Genomic DNA, 13,466 nt, shown 5'->3' with positions numbered 1-13,466 from the left:
ACCGTGTTTAGTGACTCCTCATGTCTGCAAACACTGTATCAAACTCACCATGGGACACCGGCTACTGCAATAAATGCAAAAGAGAGGTCGCCGTTCGAGCGCTCTATGGACGAGCGTGTGGATGACTGTACAAGGCGTGACTCGCAACTGGTTTGTTTATTCGAATAAACGGCACTTACATGCATTTGCCAATGCGAAAAGCACAAAGAAAAAGCGAAAGTCTATTCTTCACACACCTGAACTCAAGAAGTCGAAAATACCGTCCCTCCCCGTGGTGTATGCGCAAAGAATGGTTGCATGGTTTTGCCGCACAAATAGCTGATCTCTTTACCAGTGAGTGTTGCTGATGGCTGACCTATAGTGCAGACGTCTTTTCTTAACTTGGATATGGACTGCGTCTAAACTTTCACATGTGAGCTGATCTCCGTGTTTTCCGAGGGTCGCGGTGTTATGAAGAGTAGTACATTCAGTTTTTCGGCTGTGGACAGTAAAGTGAGATAATGTATCAGTGAAACGGAAATTGTCTTGCTCATTTACCCAACATTCATGCGTCTTCACGATGTAAGCCGCTCCGTTAGAAAAAGGTATCTTATATACCCACTGCTACATTACACGGCCGGTACAAAGCGGATCTCATGTGAGATGACTTTTTCTTGCGGAGCCGCTTACATTGTGCAGGTATGGGAAGATAAGTGTTGGCTAAAAGACCGCGTTTCACTGGCCTTGGACGTGTCGCAGGTCGGCAGCAACAGCCCCGCCTTCGCTTGTGGTGCTGTCGTGCCGTCAGAGGGCCAGGGTGTAGTAAAGCGAACATCCAAATTACGCGGCTTTAGCAGAGGCACAATGATGATGGCGATGACGATAGGTATAGGCAGAAGGGGCTGTCTAATACGGCAACGTGGTCACTTCTACGCCTTCATCTCCTGTTCACTTCCGCTCTCCTTTAATATAACTATGGATCATGCAGTAAACGAATAAAAATACAGTAGAAACGATAAAAAATATCAAATAAAATGCACTCTCCTATGCATTTCTGAGTTTGAATTAGTACTGTTGGCGGCTTTTATTATATAATGGAACTGATGAGCCCTTCGCGAGAGAAGCTAAGTTATAGGCATGTTGAAGAACACGGCATGCCGTCCATTACAGCTTTCATTTATGCGTGCGTCTCGTGCGATTTTTGGATGTGTGTGTGAGTTCTGCTCGCCTCTCCCGCGCATTGCTTCGCTCCGTGCTGGTTCTACTACGCGCCTTCCGCAAGCTTTTGCGAACCTCGCAACTCAGTGCCGGCCAAACCTGTCTCGGAGGAATCCCTTCGATGCGGCTCGGTCGACTAGAAAGCCAATGCCCGGCGTCGCGCGACATTCGTCTAGTTCTGTGCAGCGCTCGCGAAGGAGAGAGAGAGAGAGTGTGTATATATATATATTGTTTATTTCTACGCATAACTACTATTCCTTCTGTAATTAGCCGGTCGTGATCTAAGCGGTGCGGGCTGGGCAATTTTATTTTTATTTCGTTTTTTTTTCTGCCCACACTAACTTATGTACTTAGAACAACAGCAGTATTCTGCGCAGCATTTACTGAATTGCATACCTACGGCCTGCGTTGATTGTGCATGCTGGGAGCACTGCATACAGTCGACTGCTCAGCCCGCGTAGGTGGACTCTGTCAAGCTCGGAGCACTGATTCCACACCATATCCGAGTGGAAGGAAATGAACGTGTAGCGGGAGCGGGTTGGGAAGTGGAAGATGGGAGGTTTTTTTTTTTTTTTCTGAGCGTAGTTGCGGCAGCCGGAATGTTGACCGAAACGCCATTGAAAGCAGCGAGAGTCTGGCGATAAAAAAAAAGCGCTCGTCCGCGAGTGCTATCTGTCCCCCCCCCCCCCCCCCCACCCCTTTTTTTTCGACCTGCTTTTCTGTGCTGCGTTTTGCAGATATGGATTTTCGACTAGTCGCTTACAGTTATGAACACACTCTAGCGCAACGAAATAAGCAAAGAAACGGCAGCACGAGCGCTGCTTTTTTTTCTTTCTCTCTCTCTCTGCAGCCTTCTCTTCCTGTTGCACTGCAATGTGTTCAAAATAACCGGTCCACGGTACTCAGTGTCCACACAACTATTTACTCCGTGCCCTCAGCAACGGCTGCGGTCTTTTCTCAAGCTACGACTGCGTGCTTGCGCACGCGTTCTGCGTCGTTGAGCTTCTGCCTGTACACCCGACAGCTACCAATAGGTTTGCTGCTAATATGTCGCGGAGTTGAGGTCTCCGCATCCAGCCGCCTTGGTTTCGATGACGCTTCTCCTGCCTTAGTGAGGAACGCGTTGTTTCTGAGTGGAGCACTTGCACCCGGCAGCGAGGTTTCGTTGATCGCCAAGTGCTTTCATTTGTGGAGTGATTCAATGACCGTGGTTTGTCAGTCAGCGATTTTACTCGTATTGGATATCGTCCGCATCTGTGTTGCTGCAAACCTCGTTGAAAAAAAAAAAAAAGAAGACCCGTTTGTACTATATGAGGTCTGCCGTGCACGGTCACGCATCCGTCAGGTTTTGCGAGACTCACCTAAGGGCTTGCTTCACCGGCGTTGCCGGAGGAGCGCTGCGGCAGACTACAGTCTCCGCCCGCACCGGCGTGTCCTCATCGTCTCTGTCTTAGGAAATGCGTGTAGTCGCCTTCCCGGCGCTGCAGGCAATCGGCGGGGACAGGGTCCTGCGGACATTGACAGGCTGTCGTGTGCGAGCTTTCACGCGCGGCCGAGCCGTAGTTCGAGAGGGGGCCGACAGGCGGCGCCGACGGAAGAGCGGCCGCCCGCCCTGACCGGCTGGATGGCCGGCCTGAGTCGGCCGACAGCCCTGCTGCCAACGATTGATCAAAATAGACAACGATGAGAAGCAAAGAAGAAAAAGTAATAACAGGGAAAGGGAGGAACCCTGTCTTTCTCTGTCGCTGGGTCACCGATGGGAGGCGGGGGAAGGAGGGCGGCTTTCGGAGAGTCCGTTCTCTCCGTGACGGGTTGAAAAGTGGTGCTCGGCGCTGTCTCCTGTTACCGCTAGTCGACGGTGCAAGGGATTGGCAGGAAAATGGCGTTGGCGAACTGCGGGGACGGCGGCATGGACTGGCTGGTTACCTCAGGTTGGCACCAGTGGTGTTTCACTTCGTAGCTCAGGCGTACCCTTCTATTCCTCCATTCCTTCCTTCCCTGACCTCCAGTCGCCCCTACCAATACGGTGCCCTGCCAAGCGAGCCCTGGTGGACTTCCTCTCTAGTTGCGCCGCGGATGGTTTGAACCCCGATAAGAAGCGTTGCACCGCTGCAGTTGCGGGCATAGCCGAGTCTTTCTTCGGTGAAGCTATCCGAAGCGGGGTCATCTTTCCCGAGCCATCGAAGAAGAGATTCGCCCGCACTAACTTTGCTTTTGCTCGGCGGCATATTTGCCGAAGCGGCACGCCGCCAAACCGCCCTTTGACGGACCAGGGTTGCTTGTAGCAGCGGAGGTTGGGAAGGAGGAGGAAAGCGGAGAGGCCTGTAGCCTCGTTTATTCCGCGTACGGCTCTCGCTGATGAAGATCTGCCGCTTGCAGAGATTCCTGCTGTTCGCAGCACACAATTCGTGGCGTTGATTGGATGACACGGGGGTGCAAATTGTGACTAGGTGGTACGAGAACGCTGACCACTGTCCAGACATGAGCGTCTGTGGCATGAGTCCAATTGTCCGGACATTGGGGGTGGTCTTTAATGAATTATGTATTCTTACTTGCCAGCGCAGCGCGACACTGTGCAAGTTTTGACGCACTCTGCAGTGGAGAGTTCCGGATTAATTCCGACCTCGGGATTATTTAGCATGCATGCACTGAAATCGCAGCACGTGAGTGTTTTCGCGTTTTGCATCAGTCGAAATGCGGCCGTCATGGCTTGGACATCCGCGACTTTTGGATCAGCAGCCGGACGCCACACCCACTGAATCATGCACTGTGGCGGGTTTTAAGCTGAGTCTAAGAGCTCTGCTTACGGGATAACTTGCGTAATCGACAGAGGTCTGCCGCCTTGATTCGATCCTTGTTTGCATATTTTAGGAACGATAGGCCAACTCGAGGTGGCATCCCGCAGGCGGATTGCATTGCTTCAGTGCCATTAGTGGCTGCCTGGCGAAAGCAGTACTTTGCATCTCTTCGGTAACAATTAAGTGAACGTGCAGGTGGCGTGGCTTGGTGGATGGTTGCGCGGGTATACACTTGTGGACATTGCTTGTTCGCCAAAGGTACCTCTCCGGCAGAAGAGAAGGAAGCCTGTATCTGTGTGTTTTCTGCTCGTTGTATACACTCCGCATTTGGCATCTACCTCGTATATAGTGTTCGGATCCCACTCAAACCCGCGTCTTCTTGGCCAGATTATGTTCCAAGTCGCGTGCTGTTAATTTGGTTTCTGTCGCGTCCGCTGTGCGGAATGATTGCGGTTTGCCGGGGTTGCTCTGTCATGAACGGAATCGCGGAAGATTGTCGACGACTGCTTTTTCCCAGAGGTCGCCGCTCCTCTTCGAGCGGCGCTCTTGTGCACGGGTTTCGCCTTTTGTTGCCGAGGGGCACGGGTCAGTCACGTATACTCCTACAGCTCTGCCCTATGCATACCAGCCGCCCGCGGTGGCTCAGTGCTCATGGCGCGCTGGGCTGCGGACCCGAAAGACGCGGGTTCGATCCCTGCAGCAGCGGTCGAATTTCGATGGAGGCGAAATTCTAGAGGCCCGTGTACTGCGCGATGTCAGTGGACGTTAAAGAACCCCAGGTGGTCGAAATTTCCGGAGCCCTCCACTACGGCGTCTCCCAAAGCGTGACTCGCTTTGGGACTTTAAAATCGCGATAAACCATAAGTCTGATGCATACCCGCGTTATTGTTTCGTTAAGCTGCACCTAAACCAACAAGGACATCACCTACGCATCTAGGCTGGGAGAGGCAAGAAATCTCAAATCGCCCTTTGCCAGCGAAGCCTTCTACCTTATGCTGCCCTTGTGCTAATAACTGTTCACCGTTTCGTCAATCATCGTTTATCGTTTCTCGGGTTGCCGTGCCCTTCTGGGCGGTGTTGCAGGGGGGACGGCGAGCCTTCTTCGGGTGGAGAGGAGGAGTCTCTCGTCGGGCGTGGGGACCGCGGCGCTGCTCGATTCATCAACGTCGCTTTGCGCGGTTCCACGCTGAGACTAGCTCGCTTCCCCTTTCGGTTCCTCCCCCTTGGGTTTCGCTACGAAATGCGGAAACCCAAACGCTAGGCAAGCAGAACGGAAGGATTGGAACCGCTGCTGCTACGCCAGCGTCGGCGTGCTCTTCGGTCCCCGGAGAGAGCCGCCCCCGCGGTGCACAGTTCGTAGCTGCGGTCGTCGCCGAAATTTCCGCCTCGCCAATTCTCCTCCCGGGGGCCGTAAAAGTTTCACCCGTCGAATTAGCGTGGCCTTTCGTTGGACGCCTTTGCTGCTCGTTTTGAAGCTCGTTTGTTTTGCTTCGCACTACTAGGACCGGGAGGCTTTGAGACGAAGGGCGAAAAAACGAACATCAAATGACGAAAAAGGAAAAAGCCACATGAAGAGACGAAGCGCTCTGCATTCCGTGAAAGCAGGCTTGGCGTCCAGAGACCTTCAGTAGAGCGTACGCAGACATACTCAAATGCATAGCGAACGCTATGAAATAGCGAGCTTCGTTCTGCGCATGCGCCAAATGCTGTTTCAAATCGAAGTTTTCCGTGCGTTCGCGTTACGCACGCTGTTCTTTTTCGAATTGAGCGTGTGTGCTCTTGCTTACGCTAAGAAAAAATAGCGTCGTCAACATGGCGACGCCCACGTCACCCGCTTCGGAGAGAATTCGACAGTGCTATTGGGTTTTTAGGCACAGTCATTGCCTTTAAATGGTGCGTGTGACATTCCATTTGGCTCCTCTCGCCGACAGCAGAACGAATTGAGGGATTTGCTTCGTTATTTCCGCTATCTCTGTCGTGTTATACCGTCGGAAAGGAACTAAAGCTTCGCGAAACACAATGCATTTTCTCGGAACGCGGTTAGAGAAGCGGTTCTCATGCGCACTGTCAGATATATTGTTCACAATACTCTATCGGACGGGAGCAGGTTAGTCCCGGCCGTGATGGGTGGTGGTTTTGATTGGACCAATGGGAGTATTTCACTGTCTCTGTGTGTAGGTGTTCCTACGGAAAGCTTCCGGGATTCTTCTTTTAAAGGGGCCCCGAAACGCATTTTCAGTGCATTGTTTTACCTGTTGGTTGCATAGAATGAGTTATAGTGATGCTATTAGCATCGGTCGTACCGCGTATACTGTGGTTTTTAATATTTTAATTAGCTCGCAGAAACAAATTCGTGGCGCTGACGGTGTCATCATACAGTGGCGGTTTTTAGCAGCGGATATGACATCACTTTGCGCTAGCTTGATGATTGGACAAAGGGTAAATATACTGAGAATTTGGTTAATAACTAGGGACACGTTTTGTCAAGTTTTGTGTTTTATATTACATTAACAAAACCAGCTTGTTTGCCCTAGATAAAAGCACTGTAAATCAAGTAAAACAAAAACACGCCACCAGAGGCACTGGCTACTTTTTGCATCGAAGGACTTTGCGCCTCTCTGTAAACATCCTACGACCTAGCACTAAACACTTATGGCTACTCTCTATGTATCTGAGAGCGGCTTTGCGGAATCGATCCGATCGTGCCATTGCACTATGTAAGCGTTCGTTTCGGTCCCAAGGAAGGATGCGTTCGTTTCACATTTAGCAGGCAGTGCGCATCGTCAGTTTGTGGAGAATCACCGGGCGGTGACGCCACGTTCCCGTCAACAGCGCGCGCTCTTTCCTCGCCGTGGCCAACCAGTGCGCTAGGAGCGACGGGCGATGGTTGGCGGTAAGCAGTAGCGGTACGCGCTATGCTAAATGTGTCTGATATCTTGCGCAGGCTGTCACATCGTCGCAGTATCTCGCGCTAGAGTTCGGATCCATAAGTCAGGGAACGTCACTGATCAGTGTTCCCTTCTGCGCCTTCGACGTAATGGTGATGCATCGCTGGGTCAGCTGGGCGTTCACATGGTTGTGGTAACCATGCAAACGGCGCTGCCAGCTTTGGCATGAACGAGTTGCAGAGAACAGGCAACCATGGAGTGCAAACTTCCGCTACGTGCTAAGATAGGCTGTTTTGATTGGTCGCCCTGAGTGTCGTCATTGGGAGAGTGAATGGGAATGGGAAGCTGCGCGAAAATCGAGTTGAGGACAGCATTTTGTTTGCTTGTACGTATTTTGAAATTTCTTCATTGAATAACTTCCGTTCCTATGCATCGATTCTCGTAATTCTTTTTTGAGTCAGCATCCGTGTGACATCAAGAATCCATTTGAAGCGCAACCGGCATCCGTTCAAGCGGTGTTTCGCAGCCCCTTTAAAGCAGTATGGTGATTTCGGTGGTTTTATGGGGCTAATTTCTCCTCCATTAACTTTGGTCGCTTAATAAGAAAAGCACCAAAGTGTGTTTTGCGTCATTACGGAAGTTTTTGTTTGTTTTGTTTCATTCTCCTCGGCCCCTTTGTGGACCCATAAATTTGCCGAGCAAGTTTGTTTCGCGCAAAAGTTCTCTCGACATTCCTAAACTATAGATAACTCCGTCAGGTTCCTGCCCTCGGCGACTAGCTTTCCGCACCGCGCCATCGGCACCGGGAAGCGCTTTCGACGTGCTCGTCCCACGCGACGCACGCGCGCAGCCGTCAACTGCCGGGCGCTGTTTTCCAGAAAAGGTTGCTTCAGCCGCGGGCTTCGCGCGTGCACCGGTCCGCGATGCCGAGGGCGGCTTCGCTTCGTGCGAAGCCGAGCACAAAGCGGGACGCTGTCTCTCCAATCATGCGTCGCGCGCGCGCACGCCGCTCGCTGAGCGTGCTGCAGGTTGCGTGCGCCTGTCACGACTGCCCCGTCCCCCCCCCCCCCCCCTCGACTTTTTAAAACTACTCCCCCTGCACGCCCGTGGTTCAACAGTGCGCGTGTCTGTCTGCGCGGACAACAGCGGCGTTCTGGTCTCATGAGGGAGAGTAAGCGCACAAAGCGGGAGTGCTGTGTGGCGTCGTTGCCAGATCCGACACGACTTCCGCTTCCGAGCGCGCGGCGCCCGGGGCCGCAGTCGTGGCATCGAACCCGAAAGCGCCGCCGCCACGCGCGCACTGCCGCGTGGTGCAGCCCGCGCGCACGACCTGGCTGCGGCATGCCACGTGTGCACAGAGCCAGCAGTGTATACCATCGGGTGTATACCGTTGTCGCGAACCGCGCTGTGGCTATGCCTGTGTATGGTACGGTCGTCATCGTCGACGCCGCAGTTTTTTCGTCGTCCCGTCGGCATCCAGTGTCGCGAGGGCCCATTGTTTGTGCTTGCATTGCGCCGTGCACGCGCCGTGATCCCGGTTCCGCGCCCGTTGAGGCAGAAAATACACACGCCGTCGGACAGAGAGCGAGAGCCTCGGACGCTGCGCTAGTTTTTTTGCCCCGCCTGCGCGCATCCACCCATGCTGTTTGTTGGCGCGGTGTCTTCTTTCGGGCACCGCCGGAAGACATCTGTCTTTTCTTGGCTGTTTTTCTTCAACCGCACCCTCGTCGAAGCAGCGCTCGTTGGGCGCATGTGGCAGTCCTTGCGGGTGCACCCTTTCGGGGCAGCGCCATATTTGGGCGCGAGGAAGGAGGCAGTCAATCGAGGGTGGAGGAAGAAGACCTGTGGGGCCTCCGCTGGCTGCCGGCCTTATTTAGCGGAGACTGCGTGACAGCGACGCCGGGGCTAAGCGGGGCGCAGTCGGTGCGGATCCTGCAGACGCAAACTGTTGAAAGCGAGCGGTATGACAAGCCGGCGACGTTCAGGCTGCAGCATTCTTTGCCTTCATAAGAAAAAGAAAAGCGACGTAATATGTACAGTTCCTTTCTCAGTAGTCGTCTGCCGTCAGCTTATAACGCGTTATTGTGGGCTCGCTGTTTCTAATGGGTGTACTCCGCTTCTTCCTGTCCTGAGCTGTACCCATGCACCGGCAACTTCTGGTTTAGAATATCTATATATCTAGCAGTTCTCTTCGTCTTCTCCCGATTTTTGTTACGCGTCAATGTCAATCTCGATGACATCGCTTCGATGTCAATCTCAACACTTCCTCCGACCCTTCGTTCCTCCTCATCTTACGACCAAATCTGGAAAGCCGTGACTACCGCGTAGCTCCGCTCCTCGGTATGTTTGCGACGTGCCCCTTTATTGGCGATTTTCGCGAAACCGACGCCACGCCGCGAACCAGGAAGGAAAGGCGCTCGCGGAACCATATGTCGCTTGCTCCGTTGTCCGCCGGCGCACGTAGACGTTCTTTGAACTCCAAGAAATATCACTTTTGAGCATTGTTACATGAATATTTGCACGCTAACGAGACTGGAGAGCTGCTAAGCGCCACTGCGTGCATTTTAATGCTGCCCGCAGCATTACGAAGAAAATGTGGGAACGGGAGGTTTGCTTGCTGCAGCGAAGCGCTTGTAGGAGCATGACGACGCAGGTGTTTTCACGCGCCTAGCTTGTATTTCTGAGGAGAAAATTTCCTTGCAATATAAGGGCCCATGTAAATATTCGGCGATGTTTGTCAAGAAACATGTCTGACCGCAGAGCGCACGTGAGTAAGTTTGTCTGTCTGCCTCTGTAATTGCGCAGCTTATTGCTGCGTGCGTGCACGAGCACGAGAAAGTGCGCAGCGTAACGAGTTTAAGCTCTGTCGACAGACAAGCTTTTATTGCCTGCTTGTTTCTTGCGCGAGCAGCATGCCTGTGGCTCAGCCGTGCTTCTGTGTAATGCTGAATGCGAATAATTGGGCTTCTAGTTTTGCCATTCTTCTGTTGTACAGGAGTCTTCATGGCTGATGTGACTGATTTTTTTAGTTCTCTTCAAACCACCCTCGACCGTCTATGCCTAGAGCCGCTTTCGCGCCAGCCGTTTTCAAGCGTCACACAGCGATTTCTTCGCCCCGCCGCGGTGGCTCAGTGGTTAGGGCGCTCGACTACTGATCCGGAGTTCCCGGGATCGAACCCGACCGCGGCGGCTGCGTTTTTATGGAGGAAAAACGCTAAGGCGCCCGTGTGCTGTGCGATGTCAGTGCACGTTATAGATCCCCAGGTGGTCGAAATTATTCCGGAGCCCTCCACTACGGCATCTATTCTTCCTTTCTTCTTTCACTCCCTCCTTTATCCCTTCCCTTACGGCGCGGTTCAGGTGTCCAAAGATATATGAGACAGATACTGCGCCATTTCCTTTCCACCAAAAACCAATTATTATTATTATTATTATTTCTTCCTTTTCTCTCGTTCATCTGTTTACGCCCACGAGAACAAATTCTATCTAGCTTGCGCGATGCTGCACCCGTTTCCAAACAAGCGCGAGCTTATCGTGAAATGTTAAAATAAGCTCCATGCTCCTCGGCTCACCCCAGAAGCACTCTTCTCTAACGCCGCCACATTGAACCACCTGAGGCACGCCCTCCGTGTCGTAAAAATCGCTAATACAATCGTCCTTTCCTCCCCCCCCCCCCCTCCCTGCTCAGTCCGCACATCTCTCAGCGCTCTCATCTCGGTTACTTCCATCTTGTAGGAATTTTTTTTTTTTTCAGCGACAAGTGCTAAGGACCATTTTTCCCATTCTGCGGAGGGGTTGTCGGCGGTGTAACACGCTAGGTGCAACGAGTCACCCTGATTGGTTAGAATAGGCTGATGTCAGGCATGACGTCATGACAACGCGCCGACGGGGAAGGTTGCGTATGATCATGTAGGCATGTTTTCTACTTATTGAAATCTTAAATCACGAAAAATTAAAATGAAGGAAAAAATCCTGCTCCACGTGCAAATGATCACAAGAGTGAATAGTCTTCGACAAAAAGAAAAAAAAAACCTGAGCTTCCTTGCCTGCTTCTTGATGGTGAGATGAGAAGATAGAAGCGTGAGACATGTACAAAAATAGTAGCCAAACTTTTTCTTTAATAGGTTGCATATGTTTCGGTATAGCGACATACATGAAGGGCTGCAGCTGAAAGAGGTGCCTTCTTGAACATAGGAAGATTGGGTCCAGTGATATGAATTTATTCACGGAGCGAATAAGACGAGGTTAAACTACTTGTAAGCAAGTGATGACCTTGTGCGTTCCAGTCGTGAGGCGAGACAAAGAAAAAATATATATATCTGCCTGCGGAGACTCTCGTGCAACATTTAGGACAGTCAGCATCGCCTCTCGGTTTCACGTTCAGCTATACCAACCTAAAGTGAAAAAAAAAACAATAAAAAGAACACGCGCCCGAGCAGGGGCTCGAACCCTGGACCGTTAGGTTAAAAGCCTAACGCTCTACCGACTGAGCTACCCGGGCAGCCGTTTCGTGCTGTCCTCAAAGGGCTCCTGAAGCAGGTGTTGCTCCGTGATGAATGCTGCCGCGATTTTTTTGTTCCCCTTCGACGTTCTGCAGACGTTCGCAAGCCAGGGCCCTCGCGAGCGATGACACGTGCCCTTTGACTAGGACCACGTCGAACGTAGTTTTTAGTTTGCATTGCTGTTTTAGGTTGCTTTGTCTCCATCGCTTTTCGACCACCAGTGCGTCGGAAGGGGCCTGGGGTAATTCTTATCAGCGTGCGGTCACTGCCACCTGTGTGAGAATGACTGCCCTTTCGCATGGTGTCACGAAAACCGCCGGCGGTGGCCGCCTATTGGATTTCGATCGGAGAGGGGCGCTCGGGGGAGTTCCCTCTAGAGACGTAGGTGTCGGCATGAGAAAGTGCTATCCTCCTCTCACCGACCCTTGATGGTGGCTGCCAGCGTTCATAAGCGATAGACGTGTCTGCGCAAGAGATATCGTGCAAAACTCACATTTCTCCGTCGTCTGGATACACCTTAAGCGATAGACGTGTCTGCGCAAGAGATATCGTGCAAAACTCACATTTCTCACAGAGCATTATACATTCCGCTGCTGTTTCTACCCACGTGTCGGCCACACTCGGGGCCTCGGTGTGTAATCATTCGTGGGACGTGTCGCGCGGTAACTCTTCGGGAAACGAGATATCGCTTCGCTATCGTTTGCTTAAATGTCACTGCATGACTCGCTTCGTCGATCCGCTCACGCGATTCAAAAGGCGCCAAGTGGGCAATGAATGTGATCACGTGACTGTGATACACGTGACCGCGAACTAGTTTCCACGGCATACGACAGCGTTCGCTGGAAGCAACGACCACGAACCCCCGTCAGGTTCGGCGCAGATTGGATGGGGGGGGGGGGGGGGGGGGTATTTAAACCGTGTAGTATTTCGTGGACTGTTTTCGTTGGCAAAATGGCGTTGAACGTGGTTTTCCTGTGTAAATCATCTCGCTTGAAGGAATGAGAGGGGAAGGAGGGGGGGGATGACCGCCTACACGCCCATAAAAACATTCCTTGTATAATGCTCTGCCTCTGGCAACCAGTTTGTGTAAATGAACTCGCTTCGATGAAGTGCGCCGCGCGCTTTCGAGCGCGTCGTCTTCGCGGACGCGGCTACGCGCAGCTGCGCGGTTTCCCACAGCGGGGGACACGCCTCAAGTTCAATCGCCCGCCGCCGTTGACTGCTCGTGCATCGGGGCGCCATCGAGAGCGCGATCGCCTCGTGCATGCATTCATGCGTGACGCCACCGGCGGTGTCCGCGTCGAGGCAGCGGCGATCGGGCACTCCCACGTGTATACGTGTATCGACCGCGGTCGCGAACAACGCTCGTACCGCCGAACCGCCAGTCTTGAATGTGGGTTAAGCCGGTATGTGCGTCGGTGTGCACCTTGCAGGCGGTCTTTCTGTAGGCGTACTTCATTCACTGGGAATCTCACAAAAAGTCCTTCAAGAAGAGCCGTTAGATAATCTCTTAAGCTAGATAATGACAGCTGTGTGTGGATCAGTGAACCAATTCCAGTTTACTTCGTCATCGTATCTCGTCGCGACCCAGCTGGGAAGACGTGCGTCGCGGTTTCCGTTTCGATGAGGTGTCAGCGTGTGCATTCATACGAAGGGGAGAGAGGGAGGAACAAGAGGAGGGGAACAATGCAGACAAGCGCCGCAAGCATTCTGGCTTCGGATGAGTGACACGCGTTATCGGAAACAAAAGTTTCCAGCAGACGCCAGCGACGACTGCCGCTTTCTTATCTGCGAGTGGCTGGAGCCCCACACGTGTCGAGGTGATAGACGGAGCTGCCTTGTCTAGCATTTGTGAAACGCCTGAATCACCAGCCGCGCCACCCGGAGGTTTTTGTCGCCGAAAGTATGTGCACTCTTGTGAACAAAAGTGCTGCATGCATGCCGCTGGAGCTCCTTTAGACGTCACTGGCGCGCTATTTTCTGGCAGCGTATGCTGTCGACACAGACGCGAAGTTTAATTGGCAATTTAATCCTGGGGCACGTAGATTTCTGCTTTCCATTCGTGTGCGTGGAGAAATGGC

At 52.5% G+C, this 13,466-nt stretch overlaps 1 protein-coding gene and 1 non-coding gene across 10 annotated transcripts in view; one reads left to right on the top strand and one right to left on the bottom strand.

The window, feature by feature from the left end:
• fra (neogenin protein frazzled) overlaps window positions 1–13,466 on the top strand; it is a 503,762-nt gene that overhangs the window by 232,008 nt on the left and 258,288 nt on the right. The gene's annotated exons all lie outside the window — the stretch shown is intronic.
• Window positions 11,312–11,384, bottom strand: TRNAK-UUU (transfer RNA lysine (anticodon UUU)). Its single transcript has one exon. It is a non-coding gene; the product is annotated as a tRNA-Lys (tRNA).

The sequence above is a fragment of the Amblyomma americanum genome, chromosome 6, assembly GCF_052857255.1.
Source record: "Amblyomma americanum isolate KBUSLIRL-KWMA chromosome 6, ASM5285725v1, whole genome shotgun sequence".
Classification (NCBI taxonomy): Eukaryota; Metazoa; Arthropoda; class Arachnida; order Ixodida; family Ixodidae; genus Amblyomma; species Amblyomma americanum.
The sequence above is the reverse complement of the archived record's forward strand: the minus strand, read 5'-3'. Positions and strand labels throughout refer to the sequence as shown.